The sequence below is a fragment of the Antedon mediterranea genome, chromosome 3 (assembly GCF_964355755.1).
Source record: "Antedon mediterranea chromosome 3, ecAntMedi1.1, whole genome shotgun sequence".
Lineage (NCBI taxonomy): Eukaryota > Metazoa > Echinodermata > Crinoidea > Comatulida > Antedonidae > Antedon > Antedon mediterranea.
In genome coordinates, this window is record NC_092672.1 from 297,774 (window position 1) to 313,287 (window position 15,514).

At 32.8% G+C, this 15,514-nt stretch overlaps 1 protein-coding gene across 2 annotated transcripts in view; it reads left to right on the top strand.

Moving 5' to 3' along the window:
• Positions 1-15,514, top strand: part of LOC140044394 (ephrin type-B receptor 1-B-like) — a 75,397-nt gene that overhangs the window by 7,665 nt on the left and 52,218 nt on the right. The gene's annotated exons all lie outside the window — the stretch shown is intronic.

Genomic DNA, 15,514 nt, shown 5'->3' on the forward strand with positions numbered 1-15,514 from the left:
TCTGCTCATTGGCTCAGGGAGTTGTAAAATAAGATTATCTTACAACTCTCTGATTGGCTTGTCTGCTCATTGGCTCAGGGAGTTGTAAAATAAGATTATCTTACAACTCCCTGATTGGCTTGTCTGCTCATTGGCTCAGGGAGTTGTAAAATAAGATTATCTTACAACTCCCTGATTGGCTCAGGGAGTTGTAAAATAAGATTATCTTACAACTCCCTGATTGGCTCAGGGAGTTGTAAAATAAGATTATCTTACAACTCTCTGATTGGCTCAGGGAGTTGTAAAATAAGATTATCTTACAACTCCCTGATTGGCTCAGGGAGTTGTAAAATAAGATTATCTTACAACTCCCTGATTGGCTCAGGGAGTTGTAAAATAAGATTATCTTACAACTCCCTGATTGGCTCAGGGAGTTGTAAAATAAGATTATCTTACAACTCCCTGATTGGCTCAGGGAGTTGTAAAATAAGATTATCTTACAACTCCCTGATTGGCTTGTCTGCTCATTGGCTCAGGGAGTTGTAAAATAAGATTATCTTACAACTCTCTGATTGGCTCAGGGAGTTGTAAAATAAGATTATCTTACAACTCCCTGATTGGCTCAGGGAGTTGTAAAATAAGATTATCTTACAACTCCCTGATTGGCTCAGGGAGTTGTAAAATAAGATTATCTTACAACTCCCTGATTGGCTTGTCTGCTCATTGGCTCAGGGAGTTGTAAAATAAGATTATCTTACAACTCCCTGATTGGCTTGTCTGCTCATTGGCTCAGGGAGTTGTAAAATAAGATTATCTTACAACTCCCTGATTGGCTTGTCTCTTTTTTTTCAATCATACCTGTTTATGGGTTGTAATGGCATTTAACTTTGGAATGCAGAAAGTGAAATTTCTATCAAAAGCGGAAATTTGGATATTAAATCAACCGTGATTAAAAAACCAATATTGTAATTTAGACACCAATTTGGACATTTGATCAAATTCACTTATTATCAGGGGCGCAGCCAGTGGGGGGGTCACGGGGGTCCTGACCCCCCCTTTTTTTTAGAAAAAATAAATAAAAACATGAGACAACAATACAGATCAAATCATCCTGGAGATACTGTGGAAGATTACTACCGAGCAGTATTACCAAATCAACTTCTTGATTACAAACCGAGTTAAAAACCCGTTTTTCTGCCGATAACAGGCCATGCTTTAAAATATTTGGCGTAGCACCCGAGTCTATAGTGAAGTGTAATGTTGAAAGAAGTCTTCAAGGAACTTGAATTTGGTACGATGATCTGCCAAGACACGAACATCTTCATTCCGAGCTTCAGTGATGGAAGCGACTGTGTAAAATTAGCGGATCCAAATGTGTTCCCGAATGTGCGTGCACTTCTTCTAATCGCGTAGGCCTATGCCCGTAAAGTCTGCTGAAGCTGAGCGGAGTTTTTTTACTTTATGGAGAACGAAAACCTGTTTGGGAAATCACATGTCTTATGAGCAGCTTTCGGGATTGTGCCTCATGAACATACACTTTAACATGAACATTAATACAGAGAATGTCATTCGCGAATTCTGTCTCCAAGCCAAGAAGAATGTTCCAAACTTATGTTTAAAGATGGGATGCATCACGCGATGTCAAGAGCGCCGTTATAGTAACTAACGTAAAATGTATGATAATAATTTAGAAGTTTAGTTATTACAATTATGTATAAGCTATCACCTATACTATACATTCGAACAAAATAGGTATATTTTTAAACAAAATATTGTATGTACTGGGTATGATAAGCGTCTCACATACACACAGAGCCGAGATAGCTTCTTGGACTTGCACAGTGTATGAACTCTAACCTTACGGTTCTCATTTAATAATACCACTCCCTCCATGCTATCATTCTAATTTCTTTTTTCAAACTTTTGCATCTCTACGTTCATTTCATGCAACTTTTGTATTGGTGTGAAAAGGGAGGAATTCAAATAATTCCTCCTCTGAGTTTACAGCCTCTCTACACAAATCAACAAACAAGCAAGAAAAAAAGTGTTTGTCTGTGGCAGCCTGGAATATAAAAATGTTCTGTAATGAAAATGAGAGTTGTTTTTTGTTTTCTTTGTTTCAGTTTATTAGTGTTAACATTGTCATATTTGTGTGTGCGTAAACCGATTCAAATGATCTAGATTGCCCTAGACCGCCAAAGCTTCCAGGGGCCTTCGCCCCCTGGACCCCAACCGAGGGCCCTTGGCGGCCCCCTGGCCCCCAGCCCATGGTTGCTCGCTTTGCTCGCAAAATACTCACATATTGGTTGACCCCCCCTTTAATTCTTTGCTGGCTGCGCCCCTGATTATATCGTTGTTTGTTCTGATGCCTGCCATGGTTGTTGATTGATGGAGATGACATTGGCTCTGCTTGTTGTACCTGTGTATAATTTTCCAGTTTGTTACCACAGAACATTGAGTTGTCTCTATTCGCTCGTCCATTCTACAATTTCTACCAACAATGTGTGATGTAGGCTACAACTACAAATATTATATATTTTCTTAACTTGTCATGATGTTTACATAAATTAGTTACATATCATTGGTCAGCTGATGTCAGTATAACTACCTCTTTGTACCACATTAGGACTGGCTAAATTCTCAATGAATTTATCGCCACGTTTTCTTGTCAGTGAAGGCAGGTGAGAGTTAATGAAGCAGGGATAATGTGAGCTTGAGTATTCAGTCTGATTATTTCATATTAAGAAGATCAGTGACTGGAAGTAATCATGTTTGAATGGATATGCTTCTCAATTGCTCCTATCGATGTCAAACCTCTTTGTTAACTGGTCCCTGTATACCACTGAGATCATACTTTACTAATAACAAGAACTTCTAAAGCGAACACCTTTTGTAATAGAGCTCCTGAAAACCTGTTGAGCCCATACAACACTCTTTTTAACATACCAACTCGCACGGAAATCTTAAACAATTATTTTGAAGTGTTTTTCATGGTTAACTGAATGTTTGTACTAACCAGGTTTGATATCAATATCAAAGAATTGGTTAATTTATAAAAACGTTTGGTAATGTTTACTCTAACTTATCAAATTAATTAGGATGTAGTAATTTGGTCATTTCATTAGCACAATAAACCTGCTTTGTAATGTTTAAAAAGAATTTACACTAAATTTAAATATTAAAAGGGATTTTGGAAATCTGTGTTATGTTGTTATAATTGTATTTAGTATTACGTTCTAAACGTACAGTTTATTATAATCAATTGGAATACCGGTTTATTTAAACAAGTATGCTAAGTAAGTCACTTAGTTCATACTGTATGCTAATAGTAATGTTCAAACTGTCCAGATAGAATCTGCTTTTAGTCTATCTATACATTTATTTATCAACAGTTTCAATAATAATCAATAACTTAAACATACAGTAAATTGAATCAAGAAAATAAGTATCTTTGTATCATAATTAACAGATTTTTCTAAAAGTATTATTTAATTTTGTACCTGAAAAAACATACTATTATAACAGCGGTAATCCAGAAAGCAAATTGTAAAATGTTGTATTGGTCAGTCAGCCAGCCTTGGGATTGACAATTACAACAATTAATATAACACTATTCAGTATGGGATACAAAATTAATGATTTGTGAAATTATGATGATGTGAATTTACCAAGGATTAAGTTCATTTAATGTCAAAGTCAAGAACGTATTGATTACAAACTATTTACAAAATAAGCACTGAAAATAACATAAATAATGTAAATTGGTCCTCGGAAAATGAATTGCTTACTAATACTGTATTAAATTTGACTGAAGTCAGATAAATTTTAATTTATTTACGAGGTTGAATTGAAGTATATTTTAATCATGTAATAAAAACATAATTTTTTGGAAAATTAACTACCAATTTCACCATTTAATGATTAATTTACTGTACAAAATAATATTACAAAGTAAAATTGTTCACATTCATATTCTCTGATCCAAAACAACTGTAAAAACTGACAAATTAAATTAAATCTTTTTAGATTATAATTCTTTCTTAGTGTTTGTCAAAATAAGAATATTTATCACTGTAGGTGTTGATAATTTACACAATCACGCCTTCCTTGGGCTTTATGTGTTTCAGATGATCCATTTAGATTGCTAGTTCAGGGACTATCTGTGTGTGTATGTGATGATAAAAGCTATGGATGGACTCTGTGTGTGACTGTGTATGTGATGATAAAAGCTACAGTATGGGTGGACTCTTCATGGACTCTGTGTGTGTATGTGATGATAAAAGCTATGAGTGGACTCTTCATGGACTCTGTGTGTTTGTATGTGATGATAAAAGCTATGGGTGGACTCTGTGTGTGTGTATGTGATGATAAAAGCTATGGGTGAACTCTTCATGGACTCTGTATGTGTATGTGATGATAAAAGCTATGGGTGGACTCTTCATGGACTCTGTGTGTGTATGTGATGATAAAAGCTGTGGGTGGACTCTTCATGGACTCTGTGTATGTGTATGTGATGATAAAAGCTATGGGTGGACTCTTCATGGACTATCTGTGTGTGTATGTGATGATGTACATGATGACATAAAACCTTTGTTGGTCTTATCAACGATAAAGATCAGTCAGTACAAGAACATAATTGCTATAACTTATTGGTATCTGTAAACACTTATTAGAGACAGTATGTTGAACATTATTAAATTCAGATTATTGTGTCAAGTCTGTTTGAAATGTAAGTTCAGATTAAGTTGTCTAATCCCTTTCTTGTATTTACAGGTGTCCTGTGGTTTCTATTTGTAGCCACATCTCTAATCTGTAAATCTTAATCTGGTTTTGGTAATCCTATTTGATCCATATTGTTTTTTATCCGCTTTGCACATTTAAAACCAGTTGTTCACCAAGTACTGTACAGTATTGTAGATGTGCTTCTGGATTGTTTTTCTCTCTTTTAACTGTATTCTTCTTGTTTTTAATAGTTTTTCCTTTTAATACTTTAACTTTATGCTTGAGTTCAAGCAAATATTTGTCTACTTTCTGTAAACACACAAACTTTTTAACTGGTTCAGTACTGGTTTACCTTGGATCTCCTTTAAAAGGCTTTTAGTTGAGCCGCAAACTCATCAACTTTAAGTGGTCCGGAATTTCTTGAATTTAAAATCCTACAGATAATTAATATAATTGAAAAAAACTGAATGTAACAGTCTCAATGTAAATACTGCTCTGTCCTAATTTATGTAATGTAGGAGATTCGGCTGAAATTGCCTCTTTTAGTATCATACTCATCTCTCAACAAAACAACTTTATCTGCCTCCTCTTAATAGATGCAGGCAAATTGCTGCCTGCCGGTCTTCTGTCGTTTTTTGATGGATGAGAGGATGTTGTTCGGATGAGTGGCAAAGCATACGCAACAATCGTCATATGCTTGATTGTATCTGAGATTTCGTTCAGTGGTTGTTGCTGTCCGTTCACAGATGTTGTATTTCCTTCATTTTCTACATTTCTCATCCACATATCCTGTTGTAACCACTCAAATAAAACTAAAAAGTAAAAATAAAATTGTTGCAAAAATAAAATGGTTCAGTAATTAACGACTAGATGAGGGCAGATGTTTATGACATTTATTATTAACAAATAAATATTTATAAACCCATACTGCCAACAATTTGAACCAGACCCTTGACTTTGTTCCTTTGCGGTATAAACTAATAAAATACTATTAAAATATGTTGATACCATGTTAATTTCTTAATGAATGTTTTACTGCCTTGTACAAGATGGAATATATACAAAAAAGTTAATAATCTTTATTAAATGACTTTGTCGGGTTTCTTCTTTCTTTTTTGAATATAATAAAATTATATGATGCACTGTAAAAGCAAATGAGATTAAATTAATACATCTGATTTTTATAATGAACACAGCTTTTAAAGTATCAAAATAATTTATATTCTCTGGTATGTTGATTTTTTATTTACTAGCAGTTGGAAATCTTGTATCACAAATTAGATTACAAAATAATTTTAATATTTTCACAATTTTCATTACCTGCAACAAATTCATCTAAAAATTAAACAAATTATCACTCCAAGCTACTGAAAAGTGCATTTTCATAAAAATAATTAATCCTACACAATTTTAAATGATTGATTTTATTGGTTGATTACAAATGCTTTAAAAAGAACGAACCAATCAGTTTTCATAACACAAATTGTGATATTGATGTATTGCTGCCGACGGCTGTTTTGTGCATTTGCAACAGTAGATTTTAGTGTAGATATTCCGACAAGGTTTGCTGATTTTTACAGAGCAGCTTATTCTAATCAGCAAGTTTGATGTATTATCTGTTTTGTCCAATCTTAAATTTTAGTAGATCAAAGTTTTATTGATATCTTGTACATGTTGTTAAGACATAAAAGTCAGTTGAATAAGAAACACAATTTGTATACAAGCTATTTTTAAATCAGTTGATTAATGTGATTGCAGTGTGTAAAATATAAAAAATCTATATTGACCAGTCATGCCACATTTATATTAAGATAAACATAAAATTCTGAAACTAATATAGTTATTATTTATCCTTAATCTTTGAGTATGCAACTTTTGGCCTTGACTAAACTACAGTAATAATAGTTTGTTTTATACAAAAGTGTAATTTCCTTAGCTAGGCTAAGCAATCAATATTATGGCGGGTGAACTGTCAGAAGACACCTATTCTCACAAAATAAGAAAACGTTTTAGCTACAAGTTACTGACATTTCTCATACTTAGATTAACAGTAGATTTCAGTCCTTGTTTAAAGTAAAATAAAGTGGAAATTTATATTTTATTCATGATATACTGTACTTTGATGATAGTATAATGAATTGGTGGCTTGCGAGAAAGGCATGTGCTCAGCATGCCTGCTGAGTAAACGTGCTTAGCAAACTATTCTTCAAAAAGAATAACAATTGAGTATTAAAGCAAAACTGAATATTAATTCATGAATGCATGTATTTATTTCATGAATACAGTATATTAATGTTCAAAGTAACTACTGTATGATTTGTAAGTTCAAAGGTTTGGACTAAAAACAACATTGATTCAGTGTTACCAGCTTTCTGTGATAGCACACATATATAAATATTAGTTACATGAAATTTTACCTTCAAGTATTGAATATTCAATATATTTCAAATGCATACTAATGTCTTAACATTGTGGAAGATTAACATTGATTTACATGGTATACATATGAATGAATGTTATGCTTTTGGCTACATATTTGTTTTTGAGTATTTGTCAATAATTTAAAGACTTTCAATTGTTTATTCAATGCGTATTAATAACTAATACACATTTTTCGGTTATTCAAAGTGTTTTCTGTGTGAATCTGTTTTATTATTAATGTAACAGTTGCTGTAATTTGCTTTTGGTTTAAACTCTAATTGCAATATTGTTGTTATTTTTATCCACTTATTATAGTCTCCCTCTTGGGTTTGCATTCATACTTCTTTGGTGAGCAGACCCATCTTCACAGATAAACCTGATATATTTTACAGTATATATAGAAAAAATCGTGAACACTCAGTTTGATAATTGGTTCCGTGGAGCCTGCGGGTCTTCGTTTCTAGAACACATCAATTTCATTCATTGACAGTGAGAATAATAAGGCCATGGGATTCAAAATTGAATACAAAACAACTTTGCATGATATTAATGTTTTTAGTAGGATGAGCCGGTATGTTCTATGTTCTGAATGTCATTTCTTCAATGTGACATTTCAAATAAGAGGAAACTAGTTGAATTTTACAATGTAACATTGAGAAACTTATTGTGACTGATATGATAATGTATTTTGCAATTGAAATAATCGTTTTACAAAATGGAGGATGATTCAACTCATGTTCACTGTTTTATTTTGTCCCCTTTAAAAGGCCCAAATTTGTTGATCGAATTTAAACAATTTTAAAATATATTACCTTTAAAACAATAATTGAACTCAACTTTGTGTACATTGGGTAAACCAAGCTCTAAATAACAGTCATTAAAAGTATCACATTTGATTATCATTTGCCAGTGTAAAATAACATTAGTCACCTTAAGCATGTAATTGTTTATCATTCAAATTTAAAGAGAATACCACAGTTGACTTTAAGATTACACTTTATGCTGATAGTTTATTGTCTTTAAAAACAATTTAATTTATTATATTTGTTCTAAAAATGTTGTTTCATGACATTCTCAGAATGCAAGATACTGGAACTAAAGAATGATTTGTTAATAAATTATGATGTTAGAAGTAATGTCACTGTTTTATGTCAAAGTCTTTTAACTTTCATGAAGTCATAAGTCGGAAATATTTTCTGTTTTTTGCTGCGTAAATGGACCTAATTTCAGATTCAGGTGAAGATATTATTTTCAGCTGAGAGTTATTAGCCTCCTTGTGATCTTAAATCCTCCACAGACTAACCCAAGTCAAAAGAACAAACAATAGCAAGATAAGTTAAACCACCGGGCAAGCCCTCAGGGGTCGACACTCATTTATATTAGAAATTTTAACGAACAAATTCCATCGCAGCAAACTCAAATGTCCGTGATGATATTAATTTCGGTATCGAGTTGCATTCAAACTGTGCTTTCTCGGCTCATCTGCGAAGGAGTCATGTTGGAAAGAGTTGAAATCATTTAGTGGATGTTTTCTTAGGTGGCGTAAGTACTGCCCTGTGGCGTTATAGTCACTTCATAGACTAACACGACACTGTCGCTCGCATTGCCTCCGCGGTTTCTTAACAGCACTGTTACTCACTGTTCCCTGACTAGATATTTCACTGTGATATTGGATTTGATATATGATTTATTTTCTTGCCACAAGCTAAAGATTGATGAGATTTGAGTTTTGCCTTTGGGGTTATTTAGATGCTAGATCCCTACTTCTTTTTTGGTAGTTATAGTAAAAGTCTTTGGCACAATAAACTCCTTTCAGACAGTCTTCTGTTTATTTGTAACTGGTTATTCATCTGCAAGCAAAATGTTATTTTATTTATTCACTTATTATTCATTCATTCACTTATTTATTCACTTATTCATTCACTTTTATTGCCATGAAAAATAAACAAGCATCAACTAAAAAAATGGCAATAGAAAGTAAAAAAGAGTACTCCCTTAGCTTAAAACATCACATTTTTGTAACAATATTAAAACTAATATTTTAACCAATTTTAAAGCAAACATGTTCTGATTGATGTGATTGCTTTACATATACAAATCTGTTCTTACATTGATATTATGGAATATATATTTTGATCTGGATCAATGATGTTTCCCTAGAGACTAGTAATTGATCAGTAGTAACAAGGTATTCTGTTGGATTTTCTAGTAAATCACCTAGGCCAATGACTGCAGAATGCTGTCTGCAATGCAACACATTTATACTAGTCTTATATCATATATTGTATATGTCTAAACCTAGTCTTTCATATATGTATATTTCTGTACCAAGACTACTGGGCTTGTTACTGTTTGTTCATGCAACATTTTGAATAATCCTATCACTTGTGTGATTGGTTAAATGACTTCAGTGTACACCCTTTATGTTGCATCCATAACGAACCCCAGTTTGTTACATCTTGGGTAGAGTTTATTGGTACATTGAAATTGTCACAACTGACTGGGTAAATTGCTGTCAGTCAAAATATGTAATAGAGAAGTAAGCAAGTAAATTAGCATTGGTAAAAAATCTACCAGAGTCTGTATTTTGGTGAAAGCAGCTTTAGTAATTTTGAAAACTATAAAACGATAATTTCTTATCATGTTCAGCATAAGTTTTGCACTCAATGTATATTAATCAGTAGATATAGCCTAAGATATACTTATTGGAGAGATGGTACGGTAGATGGATTGACTGATAAGTAGATTAAGAATGCAATGCTTAGTACAAGTATTTGAAATAAATTTGCTTGTAGTTCTGTAAATGATACTTATATAAACTGATTGTGATATTTTTAGATAATATTGGCGATCAACAAATTGGTGCAACATAGAAGATGTGGCGTCAATATTATGCTTACGCTTACATTTTATTTTTATCATGATGTATAATAGATTACCAATCAGTTTATGATAAAAGGTAGTATTACCAACAATTTAAAGAAGAAAAGAGAGTATCAATCTCAGTAATAAATATTTTAATCGTACTTTGGTTGATGATCATATTTATCTATAAAATATATTCATTCTTTATCATCTTAATATATTTTCTTTGCAATGAAGAAAAGAAAGTAAATATTGAAAAATTGATATTTTTGCATCACATGTTTTTAGAAGTTCCAATAGTAAACAACTCTTTTTTTTTTCAAAAAGTAATAATAATGGTGTTATGTTTTGTTACGTAAAGTTTTCACTTGATACCTTGAATGTGCTAATACAAAAAGTAAATCAAAAAGGCGAAACAGATGTGTCAGAAAAACATAAATAATAAATCAAAAGAACTGAAGCAGTATTTCTCATAAAATATAAGTCAAGATTTATTAAGCATAGTCCCACAATGAATTAATAAAGTCGTTGTTTTTCCCTGGAAACAGAATGTTCTTTGAGTTACAATCCAAAGAAAATGTGTATTTATCTCCAGTAACTCCAAACTGTTATTTAATTCCATGCAGCTTATTTTCAGATGCATCTATTTATATTCTCAAGGTTGTCAGGAATAAGATGATATTTATTAGTGATATTTATATGTTTTAATAGTAATGGCAGTCATTTCGGCTTTGATACATGAAAGTATTTATGGGTCGTTAATCATGTTGTGAAAGATGAGCGCATCAATGCGCACAAATTACATGACATTGTATTGTACAAAATGCATTAAATTGCAAGAGATATACACTTCAATCCCTGGTTGTTGCAGATCAGAGCTGGTTGTTGATTTGTTGGTTTCTTCTCGACTGACAGCCAGTCCAGTTCTGAATGTCGATAAATACAAGTATTATCAAGTGAAGGAAAAAGCAGGTCACGTTATGCAAAAAGCCGTTTGCAGCTCATTTGTTGTTTGTCGGACTTAAAATCTGACGGTTAATGTGCTACAAAACGAGTATCAACTTCTTACTTTTGTTCTTTATTCCCAACATGAGATAAACGAAAAACCCCATTAGATATATATTTTTATTCTTTTTTTTTTTTTTTTTCGTAATGCTTCGCCAACAAACAAGAACATTTGTCAACTGGTAAACCGGTTTCTATGGTGACACTAATTGAGACGTACTTGAATTATCATGACGTTGTTAGAATCTGTTAGTTTGATGCTCCTCATCAAAAAGCAAAAGTTGTTCATTCATTAATGAGACCATTCTAATCTAAATTACGGTGATAATTGTATTGGAATTACGCTATAAGCTGAATAGTGAATTACAGCACAGATTAAAGATAATACTATCCAGCGTACGCACGCTGTGAAATTCATGACCAATCTAATATAAGATGTATGTCTAATCCTTCCTCCTTGACTATTAAGATAAATTCTGTTGATTACTGGCTTTTATGTTCAAAACTGTATACACATGTCCAGTGTTATTATATAACATTATGTAGGCGTATTTAAGTTTTCTGTGCAATGTGCAGTTGATTTTTAAGTAATTGTTACTATACTCTGAATATTATTTTCATTTGTCTGGTTTTAGTAATTTGATTTATTTCACTATTCAGTATTTAACCAGCTATTCCTCACAGTTATGATTTTGTCTTTTGTCATACAAGGTTCCTCTAACTATGTAGGAGTAACAAGAAACTTGATAAAATTTTATGTTTGCTAACAAACAACTAATTTGTTATTAAAATTCACTGTAAACCATTGGTAAAAGTACATTGAAAGTGTCAGTCATTTAATTCCATTGTGTTGTATTACAATACTGTCTTAAACAATTATTCTGTTGTTGCATTTAATACACACAAAGTATTTACTACCTGTTGGCTGAATCTTTTATTATTTTTTCTATTGTTAATCAAAATCCCCGTCAGCTTTTACTGTTTACTTCTTCTTTCAAGTAGTTGGCCACATGCATCACAGCCTTCAGTTATTTACTCAGTATATTTGAAATGGTTGCCCCTACATTTTTATTTGTATCTAAAATTTGCCTTTTTCTTTGTTCTTTAACAATAAATTTGCATCTATAATATGTGTTCTATGCCTTAAAACACTGCTTTCTCTTTGAAGGAATTCTGCACAACATTTTCAAGAAATAATAAATATTTAACATTGTCTCTCTTGTAGCTGAATATATAATACATATTATTTGAAAAAATGTATTACTGATATCGAATTCATCTAGACTATCACTGTGTTTTTATGTCTATTGCGTTTTTCGTACTATTAGTTGGGAAAGCCACTCGACAGTGCAGTTCTTTTGAACTGATCCACTTTTGGTTACCCGCAGGTGCTGATAGTACTTTTGTTCTGTTTTGTTGAATGATGCCGTACCTTGTTTATGATTTTTGTATGTTACCTGGAAATTGAATAAAATAAAATAAAAATAAAATTTATACTAGATATTATAAAATACTATAATGCTTGAAAATATCAATATTTCTTGGCACTCTGTCATAGAACAGTAGTTTTCTACTGAAAGGCTTCCCAGTATAACAGTAGTTTTCTACTGAAAGGCTTCCCAGTATAACACTAACAGTAGTTTTCTACTGAAAGGCTTCCCAGTATAACAGTAGTTTTCTACTGAAAGGCTTCCCAGTATAACAGTAGTTTTCTACTGAAAGGCTTCCCAGTATAACAGTAGTTTTCTACTGAAAGGCTTCCCAGTATAACAGTAGTTTTCTACTGAAAGGCTTCCCAGTATAACAGTAGTTTTCTACTGAAAGGCTTCCCAGTATAACAGTAGTTTTCTACTGAAAGGCTTCCCAGTATAACAGTAGTTTTCTACTGAAAGGCTTCCCAGTATAACAGTAGTTTTCTACTGAAAGGCTTCCCAGTATAACAGTAGTTTTCTACTGAAAGGCTTCCCAGTATAACAGTAGTTTTCTACTGAAAGGCTTCCCAGTATAACAGTAGTTTTCTACTGAAAGGCTTCCCAGTATAACAGTAGTTTTCTACTGAAAGGCTTCCCAGTATAACAGTAGTTTTCTACTGAAAGGCTTCCCAGTATAACAGTTTTCTACTGAAAGGCTTCCCAGTATAAAGAATTTAAATAGTAAAATAAAATGTGCATTTTTATTAAATTTATGCTGATTAGTTTCTTTTTTTTTTAAATAGGAAAGGTTTTCAAAAATCATTATGATATTAATTTTTGCTCTGCATTTTGCATTAATGTCTAAATTATTGATTTACTCAAATTACCATTTTTACCAGAGGATTAAAAGAAGACTTTTAAACTATGCATATATTCTTTGCTTCCTATTCTGGTTCATACTCTTACTATGACTTCAGCTTGAATGTAATATCCACAATTCCTTCAAGCTAAATTTCAAATTACAGTACAGTAACGATAGAATCATTAATTACTATATGCATTTAGGGCCTTCTTTGTAATTTTTTTTGTTGCAATCACTTCTGAAAATGATAGATAGTAGCATAGTCAATATTAATATGTATATGCACTTAGACATTTCTGAAAATACTGTGAATAATTTAAAAATCAGTCTCTCTTAAATTTTCTCCTGATAATATAATTATCGCTGGTTTCATTGAAAATAACAGTCTATTTTGTGCCTAGCTTGCCTGGATAAACTGACAATAGCCCTTTCTCCTCGAAGAGCGAGATATACCAAAATAACAATTTAGCATATATACAGTGCAATCAATACCTTACAGTAAATGCTCAAATACAATAATACAATTTTGCATGTCGCAATGTTGAATTATAATTTCTGAACACCTTACACACATAGCATACAATTAGGCATGCATACTAGTTAGAAACATTTTGTAAATTGCATGATATTTATAATTTTTGTTTATTATAATCAATATTGTATACTGTTCATTCATACATAATATTTACAAATGGATGACAGCACTGATCATAATTCAAATCTTAAATTTCCTTTTTCAAGGTACTAATTTGACACTTGAAAAAATTTGCAGTCAAAATATGATTACATTCACCATGGCAACGCATCACTTAAACTGCTATTATTATGCATTTCTATAGTGTAGTAAAGAGCTTGTTGTTTGTGAATAAAACTCTACTGCTGTTTGTCAGTGCATCAATGAGTGTCTCCTGGCATTTCCTATAAGGTTGTCAATTTATAAAGCTTTAATGCAAAAACAGAAAAACATAAAATATTCTGTTGAGAAACAGCAGTGGTTAACATTTATTACCTTTTGTTTCCTTGTAAATTTGACAGCTAAAATAAAACACAATATTTAGACACATTGATTTGATTCATTGTCCACATACAACTCGATTGGGCTGGGAGGATGGGGGATATTCCTGATAATCATTTAAAAAAAAACCCAAGCTAATGTATTGCGCTAACTGAGGTTCAGCAACATAGATGTATCTTAGGGCCTGTTCAGACCTACGGAGTTATGCTTTCGTATTGTACGCGGCGTACAAGTCCATAGGTCTGAACCAGGAAAAGATTAGTGGAAGCCACCTCGTACGACACTGATATTTCGTACGCTACGAAAGCTCAAGGTATGAGTTTAGTGGACGTCGCTTACAATACGAAAGTCACGCATCGATGAATATGACCTAGGTTAGATATCTAGCCAATCAAATTACAATATTCGCCACATCACATCGTGACATGTGCTCCTCATCGTATAGCCAAGCTGATCCATTTGTTGTGATCGGTGAACGTGCGAAAAAATCATACCTTTTGTTTGTTGTTACACTAGGTATACAGTATTATTATTATTAATATTATTATATTAATTAATTTAAAATGTCATCGAAGCGTGCGCATTGGCGAGAAACCGAAGTAAAATACCTTATTTCATTGTGGGGAAGCCCTGAGTTTAGAGATCGGTTGGAAGTGAAAAACTGGCGTAAAAGCACCGGCAACAAGATGTCTGTGTTCAACGAGATGGCGGACACGTTAGCAGATGGGCCATCCTCATAATATTAATAAAGAAGGATTTAAATTATATCCAAACAAAATTGAAGGGGTCGTCGTATAAAGCGGCGAAAGACCGAGTAAATAAGTCTGGAGCCAGTGCAAGTACGGGATTTGAACATTTTTCTGCCAGGCCATAAATGATATTTTAGGCCTAGACCAAATATAAACCCAAACCCCAAAACGATCGGCTGGTTGGTATGCCTGACAACCCATCGATAATTCCGAGCCCAAGTGTTCGGTCTAGGCCTGTAACTCCTACCCCAACCACTACTACTTTTAATAACAACGAAGGTAGGTCTATACGTGCGTTAGAGTTTGGTTAATCGCCAGCGAGTGACATCATATCCGTTTGTAACGCAACTTCGTTGCAATGAATCTGAACACTTTGCTCTTACGACACTCATTAAAATATGACCTTGGCTGTGATACGAAAGCATAACTCCGTAGGTCTGAACATACCCTAATTCTACCCCAACCACAATATGTATGGTTGCAT